Source organism: Delphinus delphis, chromosome 17, assembly GCF_949987515.2.
Source record: "Delphinus delphis chromosome 17, mDelDel1.2, whole genome shotgun sequence".
NCBI lineage: Eukaryota > Metazoa > Chordata > Mammalia > Artiodactyla > Delphinidae > Delphinus > Delphinus delphis.
The window spans coordinates 6,096,826-6,109,139 of NC_082699.1; positions in this window are offsets into that span (position 1 = coordinate 6,096,826).

A 12,314-nucleotide genomic window follows, 5' to 3' on the forward strand; every position below is an offset into this window, starting at 1 on the left:
CTGCTATGGTAGTGTGAAAGCAACCACTGACAATACGTAAACGAATGGGCTTGGCTGCCTTCCAATAAAAATCCCTAAACAAAAACAGGCAGTGGGCCAGATTTGGCCTGTGGGCTACAGTGTGCTGATTTGTCAACTAGAGCTATGAAATCTCTAATCCTGTAAGTAAAATCTGACACACATTTTCAAAACTGCGATCTTTTCCTCTGGATATAGAATATAACAAAACTAAAGCTCTTCACCTGGCCTCTTCAGCAATATAACGAAGTATATAAACATTCTTCATTATCATAAAACCTTGGTTGAGTACCAGTGATAGGAAATAAGACCACGAAAAGCTAGAAGACCAAGAGTCAACCCTCAGTGGGCTTATAATTGGATGGGTGACACATATTCATTAAAAGGTAGTAGCATCATTTTTGATCTATATGTTTAGTTGAATACATTATCTAACCTCCAAAAATACCATCTTTACAAGTTATATAATGGGAGTTCCACTTCTGGTGAGTTCCACTTCTGGTGATGGCAAAGTATTTTTTATTGGAACTAACCCTCCTGCAGACAACAATGATAAACTCTGGACAAAGTATTTTAAGAAATAAACTATATGTAGGCAGTGGGGACTGACCAAAAGCACACAGGACCTGGAGGGGAGTCTGTCCTTGAAAGAAAATAATTTTTCTGGATAAAAATGTGTGCTCGTATGACTTTTTGCTGAAGGGCACACCCCCATCTGTGTGTCAAGAGGCAGAAGAACTGAAACAGAATCCTGGTCTCACTGGCTTAAGAAGTCAAGGTATGGAGTTGGGAGATGCTAGGGAGCATAGGGAATAAGTAAGAAATTCCAGAAATTAGGGAGCCTCAGAACTGCATACGATCTCTGTCCAAACCCTGGCTGAACCCTGAAGTTTGTAAGCAATGGAGCAACACCAAGATTCCCTGGGAAAAGCGACAGCTGGAAGTTGGAAGAACTGAGCATTTTCAGCTGCTATCAATTCCAGGGGAGATAGAGATTAGGGTTTGAGTCCAATAATACTGATAAAGTTAAGTTACTGCTAGAACAAAAATCTACAGTTATAAGAGAAGGACCAAACTATCCAGAATCTCTATCTTTACAAATGAATGTTTCATTGAAAATGTACAGTGCACTATAAACACGGAAAGAAATAGGAAAATGTGAACAATTGCTAAAAGAAGGTAGCATATAGTAACAGACTTCAAGATAACACAGATGTTGTCATTAGTAGGCAAGGGTTTTAGAGCTGGTATAATAAATATATCAGTGACTTAAAGGAGTACATGATCATTATAAATGAACACAAGGAGAAAATCTTCAGAGTAATGGAAACTATAAAAAGGGAACCAGGGCTTCCCTGGTGGCACAGTGGTTGAGAGTCCGCCTGCTGATGCAGGGGACACGGGTTCGTGCCCCGGTCCGGGAAGATCCCACATGCCGTGGAGCTGCTGGGCCCGTGAGCCATGGCCGCTGAGCCTGCACGTCAGAGCCTGTGCTCCACAACGGGAGAGGCCACAACAGTGAGAGGCCCGTGTACCACAAAAAAAAAGAGAACCAAATGGAAACTTTAGGATAGAAAAAGTTAAGACATATAGAATTAAAAATATTTATTGTATACACTTATCAACTTATCAGAGATAGCCAAAGAAAATGTTAGTGAACTTGAAGATAAATCAAAAGTGAAAAAAGGAGAAAAAGAGTGTGAAAGGAGTGTGAACGAGCCTAGCTGCACAACAGCAAATGATTAGTATATGTAGGATTGGAGTACCAGAGGAGAAGACAGAGAAAGCGGCGCAAAACAAATTTGAAGAAATTATAACCAACAGATCTTCAATTGTACTGAAAACAGCAAGGCATAGATCTCAAGAAGCTCTGAAAACCCCAAGCATTTTTAAAAAGGAGAAAGAAAGAAGGAAGGAAAGAGAATAAGGGAGGAAGTAAATATGAAACACATCAGTTAAACTGCTGAACACTGAAGAGTAAATAGAAAATCTAGAAAGCAGTCAGAGAAAAATGTCCTGTTATATATAAGTAAGTAATAACATAACTAATGGTTGGCTTCTCATCAGAAACAATAATAGCCAGGATACTGTTGAAGCAGAGCAAGACCCTGTGGTCCTTCCCCGTCATGTCCTCTGCCTGCCTTTTGTCTGTGGAAAAACTTTAGCCAAAGAATAAGTTTAATCAGAGAAGTGAGAAAATTCAGAAATAAAGGAAAACAGTCCAACAAGACTAAATAATAATAGTTTAGTCAGTAAGCAAAGTCAAGGACCTTTGGTTCCTTCTCAAGGGCTATCGATAATATTCTGAGCCATATCCTGTGAGCTGTCTTATAGGTACTGAAACCCTCACCAGGTGTAAAAAGTTAACTACATGATGAGCAGACTGTAGCCATGACATAAGCTGCCACAGTTCTAAGAACTGGCCTTAAGGAAATGGGAGCAAACCGGCCCTGGAACTGAAGATGAACAATAAATCAAGATGATGCTGGTCAGACGACCGAGGATCAATTTCAAGATGATGGTCAGAGTTGACTGTGCTGTTTCTGCATGGAGCCCCCTCCCTCCATCTATAAAATCTCTTGCCCACGGATTGTCAGTGGAGGGAGTCGGCCTTTGGACAGAAATCTGCCTTCCTTCCCCCCCACCCCCATTGCCGGCATCCAAAACAAAGCAAACTTTCCACCAACCTGGCCTCTTTATTGGCTTTTGAATGGTGAGCAGCCGGACCCCACTTTCAGTTACACTATGTCAGGCAAAAATACAAAAAGTGACGTTGGAAGAAAATCATTTTTAGATAAAAGGAAGTCAAGAGAAATTTCCACCCGCAAACCTGCACTATACGAAATCCTAACCGAAATTCTTTTCTTGGAAGGTAAATGACACCAGATGAAAACTAGGATCTACAGGAAGAAATGGAGTGTCTGACACGGGTACATGTAAAAAACTCTCGCTCCTTTTGTGCATGTAGGTGTGTATCTCTCCAGGTACTTTTTGCTTTTCTTAACATATTCGAAAGTCACGTGAATGTTTAAAGCAAAAATAAAAGTACTAATACTGTATTGTGCAATTTATAACGTACTTGAGGTAAGACACACAACAACAATAGCACTTAGGATGGGGCAATAAATTGTGCTAAACTGCTGCATGGTTCTTACATTTTACATGAAGGGCTACACTATTAGCACTAAGTACATTGTGATAAATTAAGTATCTGTACTGTAATCCCTAGGGCACACACACACACACACACACACACACACACACACTGCAAAGGAGCACAGCTACAAAGTCAATAGAGGACTTATACTGAAACACTAAAAAGTATTCGGTAAATCCAAAAAGGCAGAAAAGGTGAAATAAGTGAACATAAAGCTGATGGGACAAAGAGAAATGAATAATAAAATTTATGGACCTAAATCAAAGCATATCAATAATCATTAAATATAAATGAATTAAGCACTCCTAATAAGAAGCAGAAAGTATCAGCCTGAATTTAAAAAGCCATCTATGAGAGCGACACCTGAAATGTAAAGGCCTGAGTAGGCTGGAAGTAAAAGGATGGAAAGTGATACACCATGCAGAGTGACCCGAGTGGTCGTATTAATACCTGGAGAAAAATGACGTCATCACAAGGATTATTACCACAGATTAAGAGAGACAGCTCATCGTGATAAAAGCTGGATTCACCAGAAAGACATAATGATTATCAAGTCTATGCAATAGTTGAAGAGCTTAAAAATATACAAAGCAACCTTGACAGAATTCAATGGAACAAGGAACAAACCCATACTCACAGATTAGATGAGTCAATACTGTTAAAATACCACTTCTCTCAAAACTGATCTACAGAGTCAATGCGGTTACAGTTAAAGTCCCAGCAGGATATGTTTTGTAAATAATCACAAGTTAACTCCAAAATCTATATGGAAATGCTCAGGACCTAAAGTAGCCAAATAATCTTAAAAACAAAAAATTCGGAAGACTTTCACAACCAGATTTCAAGAGTTGCTACAAAGCTATGTTAATCAGGGTAGTATGGCGGTGACATACGACTGATAAATAACCTAACAGAATAGACCCATTCTTAGATGATCAATTGATTTTTTTAGCCAAGGGACCAAATTAATATAGTGGGAAAAGGAAAGTCTTTTTCAACAAATTATGATGGAAAAACTGGCTGAAAGTAATTTAATTTCGGTGATAGAGCTAAAAGTAAACCTAAAACTCCACAGTAACATCTAGAAGAAAACATAGAGAAAGATCTCCAAACACTAGGGGTAGGAGAAGACTCCTTAGGATTCAGAAAGCGTTCTCCCTGTAAGGAAATATTGGTAAGATGTATGTCATCAAAATTAAAAATTCTGCTCATCAAAAGACACTATCAGAATATGACTAGACATAAAAAAACATTACATTATGCATTATAATATTTATAATACATCCAGAATATTTAAAGAATTCTTACCACTCTACAATGAAAAGACAAACAACTCCAAAAAAATAAGGGGGAAAAATAAACTTGAAACAACAACAAATGTGTGGACACCAAGGGGGGAAAGCAGGCTGGGGGGTTATGAATTGGGAGATTGGGTTGACATATATACATTGATATGTATAAAATAGGTAACTAACAAGAACCTGCTGTATAGCACAGGGAACCCCACTTCACTGTACAGTAGAAACTAACACATTGTAAAACAACTCTATCCCAATAAAAAAACAAATAATAATAAATTAATTAATTAATTTTAAAGAAAGACACTTTAAAATGGAATGTATTAAAAAAAAAAAAGGCCAATAAGCACATGAAAAAAGTGTTCCACACTGTTAGCCAAAGGAGAAATGCAAATTATTACCACTAACACCCACTATGATGGCTAAAATTTTAAAATCAAAAACAAAACCCTTGAGTTCAACTCCAAATGTAGGTAAGATGTGGAGTGACTGGAAATCAAATACCTTGCTGGTGGCATAGTCCAGACAGACCTCCTCTTACTGTGCTTCTCTTTATTGTGCGTCACAGGTACCGTATTTTTTTACCAATTGAATGTTTGTGGCAGCCCTGCATCAAGCGTTTGCTCACTTCGCATCTCTGTGTCACATTTTGGAAACGCGCACAATATTTCAAGTTTTTTCATTGTTAACATATTTGTTATGGTGACCTGTGATCTTTGATGTTACTATGGTAATTGTTTTGGGGCATCACAAACCGCACCCGTATTAGACAGCGAACTTAATTGATAAATGTGGTGTGTGTTCTGACTCCCCTACAGACCAGCTGTTCCCTGTCTCTCTCCCTCTCCCCAGGCCTCCCTGTTCCCTGTGACACAACAGTATTGAAATTAGGCCAATCAATAAACCTACAGTGGCCTCTAGGCATTTAAGTGAAAGGAAGAGTCGCACATCTCTCACTTTAAAGTCAAAGCTAGAAATGATTAAGCACAGTGTGGAAGGCTGGAAAGTCAAGACAGGCCAAAAGCTAGGCCTCTTGTGCAGTTAGCCAAGGTGTGGATGCAAAGTTCCTGAAGGAAATTAAAAGTGCTCCTCCAGGAAACACAAATGATAAGAAAGCAAAACAGCCTTATTTTTGATATGGAGAAAGTTTCAGGGGTCTGGACAGAAGATCAAACCAGCCACAACATTTCCTTAAGCCAAATCCTAATCCAGAGCAAGGCCCTCTTCAATACTATGAAGGCTGAGAGAGGTAAGGAAGCTGCAGAAGAAAAGTTTGGAGCCAGCAGAGGTTGGTTCATGAGGTTTAAGGGAAGAAGCCGTCTTCATAACATCAAAGTGCAAAGTGAAGCAGCAAGTGCTGATGCAGAAGCTGCAGCAAGTTATCCAGAAGATCTAGCTAAGATATTGGAAGAAGATGCCATCTAGGCCTTTCATAGCTGGAGAGGAGAAGTCAATGCCTGGCTTCAAAGCTTCAAAGGACAGGCTCTCTTGTTAGAGGCTAGTGCAGCTGGTGACTTTAAGCAGAAGCCAAGGCTCATTTACTATCCTGAAAATGCTAGGGTCCTTAAGAATTATGCTAAATCTATTCTGTCTGAGCTCTATCAATGGAACAACAAAGCCTGGATGACAGCATATCTGTTTATAATATGGTTTACTAAATATTTTAAGCGCACTGTTGAGAACTACCACTCAGAAAAAAAGATTCCTTTCAAAATATTACTGCTCATGGACAGTGCACCTGGTCACCCAAGAGCTCTGCTGGAGATGGACACTGAGATTAAAGTGGCTTTCATGCTGCTAACACAACATCTATTCTGCTGTCCATGGATCAAGGAGTCATTTTGACTTTCACATCTTATGATTTAAGAAATACATTTTGTAAGGCTGTAGCTGCCATACAGAGTGATTCCTCTGGTGGATCTGGGCAAAGTCAATTGAAAACATTCTGGAAGGGATTCACCATTCTAGATGTCATTAAGACATTCATGATTTGTGGGAAGAGATCAAAATATCAATATCAACAGAAGTTTGGAAGAAGTTGATTCCAACCCTCATGGATGACTTTGAGGGGTTCAAGACTTCAGTGGAGGAAGGACTGCAGAGGTGGTGGAAATAGCAAGAGAACTAGAATTAGAAGTGGAGTCCAAAGATGTGACTGAATTACTATAATCTCAGAATAAAAGTTTAACAAATGAGGAGTTCATTTAATGAATGATGAGCAAAGAAAGTGGTTTCTTGAAATGGAATCTGCTCCTGGTGAAGATGCTGTGAAGATTGTTGAAATACAACCAGGGATTTAGAACATTACATACACTTAGTTGATAAAGCAGCACAGGGTTTGAGGGGTTGACTCCAATTTTGAAAGAAGGTCTACTGTGGGTAAAATTCTATCAAATAGCATTGCAGGCTACAGAAAAATCTTTCATGAAAGGAAGAGTCAATCATTGCAGCAAACGTCACTGTTGTCTTATTTTAAGAAACTGCCACGGCTGCCCCAACTTCAGCACCACCACCCTGATCCGTCAGCAGCCACCAACATCGAGGCAAGACCCTCCACCAGCAAAAGATTAGGACTCGCTAAAGGCTCAGATGATGGTTAGCATTTTTTAGCAACCGAGTATTTTTAAATTAAGGTATGTACATTTTTTAGACATAATGCTATTGCACACTCAGTAGACTACAGTATCGTATAAACCTAACTTTTATACGTGCTAGGAAACCAAAAGTCATGTGACTCGCTTTATTTTGATATTCACTTTACTGTGGTTGTCTGTGATGAAACCCACAATATCTCTGAAAAATTCCTGTGACCCCTTTTGGAGAAAGGTTTGGCAGCCTATTATGAAGTTAAACGTTTACCTACCCTACCAACTAGAAATTTCACTCCCAGATGTGGCTCAGTTTACAGAATGTTCTAGAACAGACAAAACTCATTTGTGTCTAAAAAAATCAGAAAAACTGTTGCCTCTGCGGGGGTGCAGGGGGAGGAATTCACCTGGAGGCGACATGACAGAACTTTCTAGGGTGATGGAAATGTTCCATTTCTGGATAAAGTATTGGGCGGGTGTATGTATTAATTAAATGCATCAAATTGTGCACTTAAGACTTGTGTATATCATTATCTATAAATTTTATGTTAAAGAAAACTCTGTAAGCAAAAATTAAACTCTAGTTAGTAAGTTTGCTTTCCACACTAGTATCGTTAGCAATTTGGAAACCACTTTGTGTTTATTATAGGAATGAGCAAACGAGCGGCTACATATTGATGGTGGGAGCCAAGTCCCCCCTGCTGAAGAAGAGAGTTACAAGTGCAGGAAGGTAAGGACTAGAATTTATCCTCTGGTGTTTTATTGTTGTCATGGAATTGGATGTATCAGTATTAACTTGTACTCCTAACTTCTTGTACGGGACTTCCCTGGTGGTCCAGTGGGTAGGACTCTGCCCTCCCGATGCAGGGGGCCCAGGTTCAATCCCTGGATGGGGAACTAGATTCAACATGCCACAACTAGGAGTTCGAATGCCGCAGCTAAGAGTCCACATGCTGCAACTAAGGGTCCCACATGCCGCAACGAGGATACCGCGTGCCACAGCTAAGACCCAGCATGGCCAAAATAAATAAAAATATAGAAAAAGAACTTTGCCTCTTTCTTTTTCTTCTTGCTTCATCTCTGTCTCTGCCTTCTCCTCCTCCAATTTTTCTTTCCTCTCTCTCTCTCTCTCTCTCTCTCTCTCTGAATGTGTAGACACACATACCCACACACACACACATATTTCCTAGCTCTATGTGCTCAGGAAATCTATAAACAATTATAATATGAAGGCAATGAGCACATCTGACACCCAGATCTTGGTTTCTAAGTACCCTTGCCCACTTCAAGAAGCCAGCCTTCTTCAAGAAAAATCTGATTCCAGGATTGGCAGAGAAAAAACAAGCTGAAATTGGAAGATCATTTGTCAGAAAATAAGTGTGATGGTCAGTTTTATGTATCGACTTGGCTAGACCCTAGCCCCAGTTACTCAATCAAATGATAGTCTGTCATGGAAAGGGCATTTTGTAGACGTGATTAACTTTAAGTAAAGGAGATTATCCAGGATAATTTGCATGGACATGATCCAATCAGTTGAAAGGATTTAAGAGCCAAACTGAGGTTTCCCTGAAAAGAAAGAAATTTTCCTACGGACGACTGCTTTAGCTCCTGCACAAGAGTTTCTATTTTTCCAGAGTGTCTTACAGATTTCAGATTTGCCTAGGCAGCCCTACAGCAGTGTTAAGTCAATTCTTAGCAATACATTATCTATCTATCTACCTATCATCTACCTGTCTTCTACTGAGTCTGTTTCTCTGGTGGAACCCTAATTGATATGGTAACAGAGTACAAAATGATGGCAACATATCAAAAAGACACAGCAGCTGGCCTGAAGAGGCTTCTGCTTACCCAGATGGGAATTCAGGGCATCAAAACCAATAACGGGTTAAAACTCACTGAAGAAAGTAAAAATCTGTGTGTCTATACTAACATAATAAATAAATAAATAGGTAAATAAATAAATACAAGAAAGTGTGAAGTTAAGAATGATTGTCCTTAAATTCCATATATATGTGTTAGCATACGGTATTTGTCTTTCTCTTTCTGACTTACTTCACTCTGTATGACAGACTCTAGGTCTATCCACCTCATTACAAATAGCTCAATTTCGTTCCTTTTTATGGCTGAGTAATATTCCATTGTATATATGTGCCACATCTTCTTTATCCATTCATCCGATGATGGACACTTAGGTTGTTTCCATCTCTGGGCTATTGTAAATAGAGCTGCAATGAACATTTTGGTACATGACTCTTTTTGAATTATGGTTTTCTCAGGGTATATACCCATGCAGTAGAATGCCAACTAACAAATGTAAAAGAAAGAGTGTACGTAGAAAATCCTCGATGGATGCTAAAACTGCTGACTACAACATCAACAGATATAAAAGTTGGTGAGGAACAGGATATTTACAGTCTAGTCTCCAAGTATCTCCCCAGGGCTTATTAATTATAGAGAAATATAGTAACTTTACAGTGGACCGCATCATCTAAATTGAAGGATCAAAGTCAACACCATCAATACTGGGACAAACCAAGTGCCTCTTGATATAACGTACTCAGAGGGACATAGCATCACTTCTGTGGTATACCTGACAATACACATAACTAGAATCTAATCAAGGAGAAATAGTCAAACCCCAAATGAAGGAGATTCTGTAAAGTAATGCCTGTTTTCCTTTAAAATGGCAATGTCCAAAAAGATTTTTAAAAGGCTGATGGATTGTTTGGGGATAAAAGAGTAAATTAGCATGACAACAAAGTATTTGTAATCCTGGATTACATCCTACAAGAGAAAATAAAATTAGCTATAAAGGACATTATTTTATTTTATTTTTTTTTGTGGTACGCAGGCCTCTCACTGTTGTGGCCTCTCCCATTGCGGGGCACAGGTTCCGGACGCGCAGGCTCAGCGGCCATGGCTCACGGGCCCAGCCGCTCCGCGGCACATGGGATCCTCCCAGACCGGGGCACGAACCCGCGTCCCCTGAATTGGGAGGCGGACTCTCAACCACTGCGCCACCAGGGAAGCCCATTGGGATAACTGACAGTTTTGTCTGTGGATCAGATAATAGCAGTGTATCAACGTTAAATTTCCCAGGTTTTTAAAATTGGACTGTGGTTCTATAGGATAATATCCTTGCTCTTGGGAAATATAATCAATACTTTGAAATATTTAGAAGCAAAAAGACTCAATGTCTTCACATTAGCAAAGGCTCAGAAAAATATGCAGATGTAAATAAATACACAAATCAAATGGGACAAAACGTAAACAATTGGTGAGTTTGGGTAACGGGATGAGGGAGTTCCTAACACTATTCTTGCAACCTGTCTGAACGTTTGAAATTATCATAAAATCTAAAAGTTACAAAAAGAAAACAAAACATATGTAAAGGAAAGCTGTAGTTCCAAGATTGCATTTGTAGTAATAAACACATGGGTATAAAGAAAATAAAAAGGCTTTAGGTATTATTTCCACTGAAAAGCAATCAACAAATTAGACTAAAGATAAACAGCTAAGACAAAGCTGCTTTTCACATTCTGCCTTGTCATTCCAGGTTAACTAGAACGTGAAACTGGAATTTTGTTTCCTGATCTTGTAAAAATTCGTTACTTATCTTTTTTCCATGTTTCTGCTTTGCTTTCTAGCCTCTCATGTCTGTAATTCTCCAAATCACAGGTTCCAACTGGATCATTCTCCACAAATGATTTCAGAGTTAAAGAATTATCTCTTTGTATAAACCCCAACAGAAAGAAATCAAATATTTATCCTAGCTAAATAGCAGAATATTCCTCATGGGAAAATGCTTTCTCAACTGGGTCCCCTGTTTTCCTGGGTGTCTTTAGATAGTGTAGCCTAAATAATACTAGAAGGAATTCTCATCTCAGATTAGTAAATAAATGATAGCAGGATTATTTTATTTGCAAGGAGCCACTAAAACTGGACTTGAAAAGGTGGGGGGGTAAGACATGATTATATTGCAATGTTGCTGAATTGGAGAGAAAGGAGCTGGACTTAAATTTATAATGTGGATTGAACTTTCCCCATTTGTAGAGACCTTTATTGTGGAAATAAATGGGTTGTATGTGGTTTTTGTTTCCTTCTCCCCCCAACCTTGGGTTCTCCGATCTCCAATATTTTTTTTTCCAAAGCTGCAATTACTGAGATTACAAATAATGTGAAGCAAATCACAGCTGGTCCTGGCATGGCTCCAACACATAATCACCTGTCATGTGTACTAATTCCTGCTATGATGAAGCCCCTTTATTCGCAGGAGGGTCTGACAGCTCTATTGCTTAAAATGTCACCGATTAATAGAACAGGCATGAGCTTGTCTGTACTCTGACTAGTTTCCTTGCATATTTTCTATGTCAGCTTCAGTTAAGCTGTTGTTCTGTGTATTTGATAAGTGATCACTTTTCCTGGAGCCTCGTACTGTCAATAAAAGACTGAAGATATGTGAGACCACAGCTTAGTTCGATATAAATGTGGATTCAAACAAAGTCTTCTAGAAAACATTAGAAAGCGAGACTCATGGGCTCCAGACTGAAGGAGTAGACACAGAATGGTCTTGGTTTCTTTTAAGATAAAATGCCAGGGCTTAAATATAACAATAATAACATTTTCCTTTGCTTTGAGAAGATAAGCTTATGGCCAAATCTGTGGAAAATTTGCCAATTAAAATAGATGTTCAATATATTTCTCAATATATATGTTCAATATGTTTTCAACATATTACTGACAATGAAGAGAATGTTTTCAAAATCTTTTTATTCCTTCTCTAAAACCCAACTCTAAGTAGTAATTAGATGTGGCAAATCTTATGAAACTGATAACAGAGATACAAAGCTTGCTTCAACTAAAAGAAAAATCCAAATACATTCTATAGGTGACCGTGAAAAATGGAAAATTACAAGTGCTTATTCGGTTGTTTGAACGGAAAATTGTGTGTGATCCTGAAAAGCTCCATTGAGAAAAATTGGCACAGTCCTAAAGTGGCCTAAATAGTGATGCCAGGAAGAATAAGGAGGCTTTGTGTTAATGCTTAAGTTCCATCTCCCGACTATATCTTATTCAAATTCATGCATGCTTTGCTAATATCTTTCACCTGCTACCATTTGCATTTGTGGTTGCAACTAGATTCCTCCAGTCCTTAATCAAATATTAGCCTCATCCTGTTTCTGCAGCCCAGCAATCACGTCTGCACTAGTTTCCATTGTCTGATGTTTGCCTAAAATTGGATCAAAGACCACA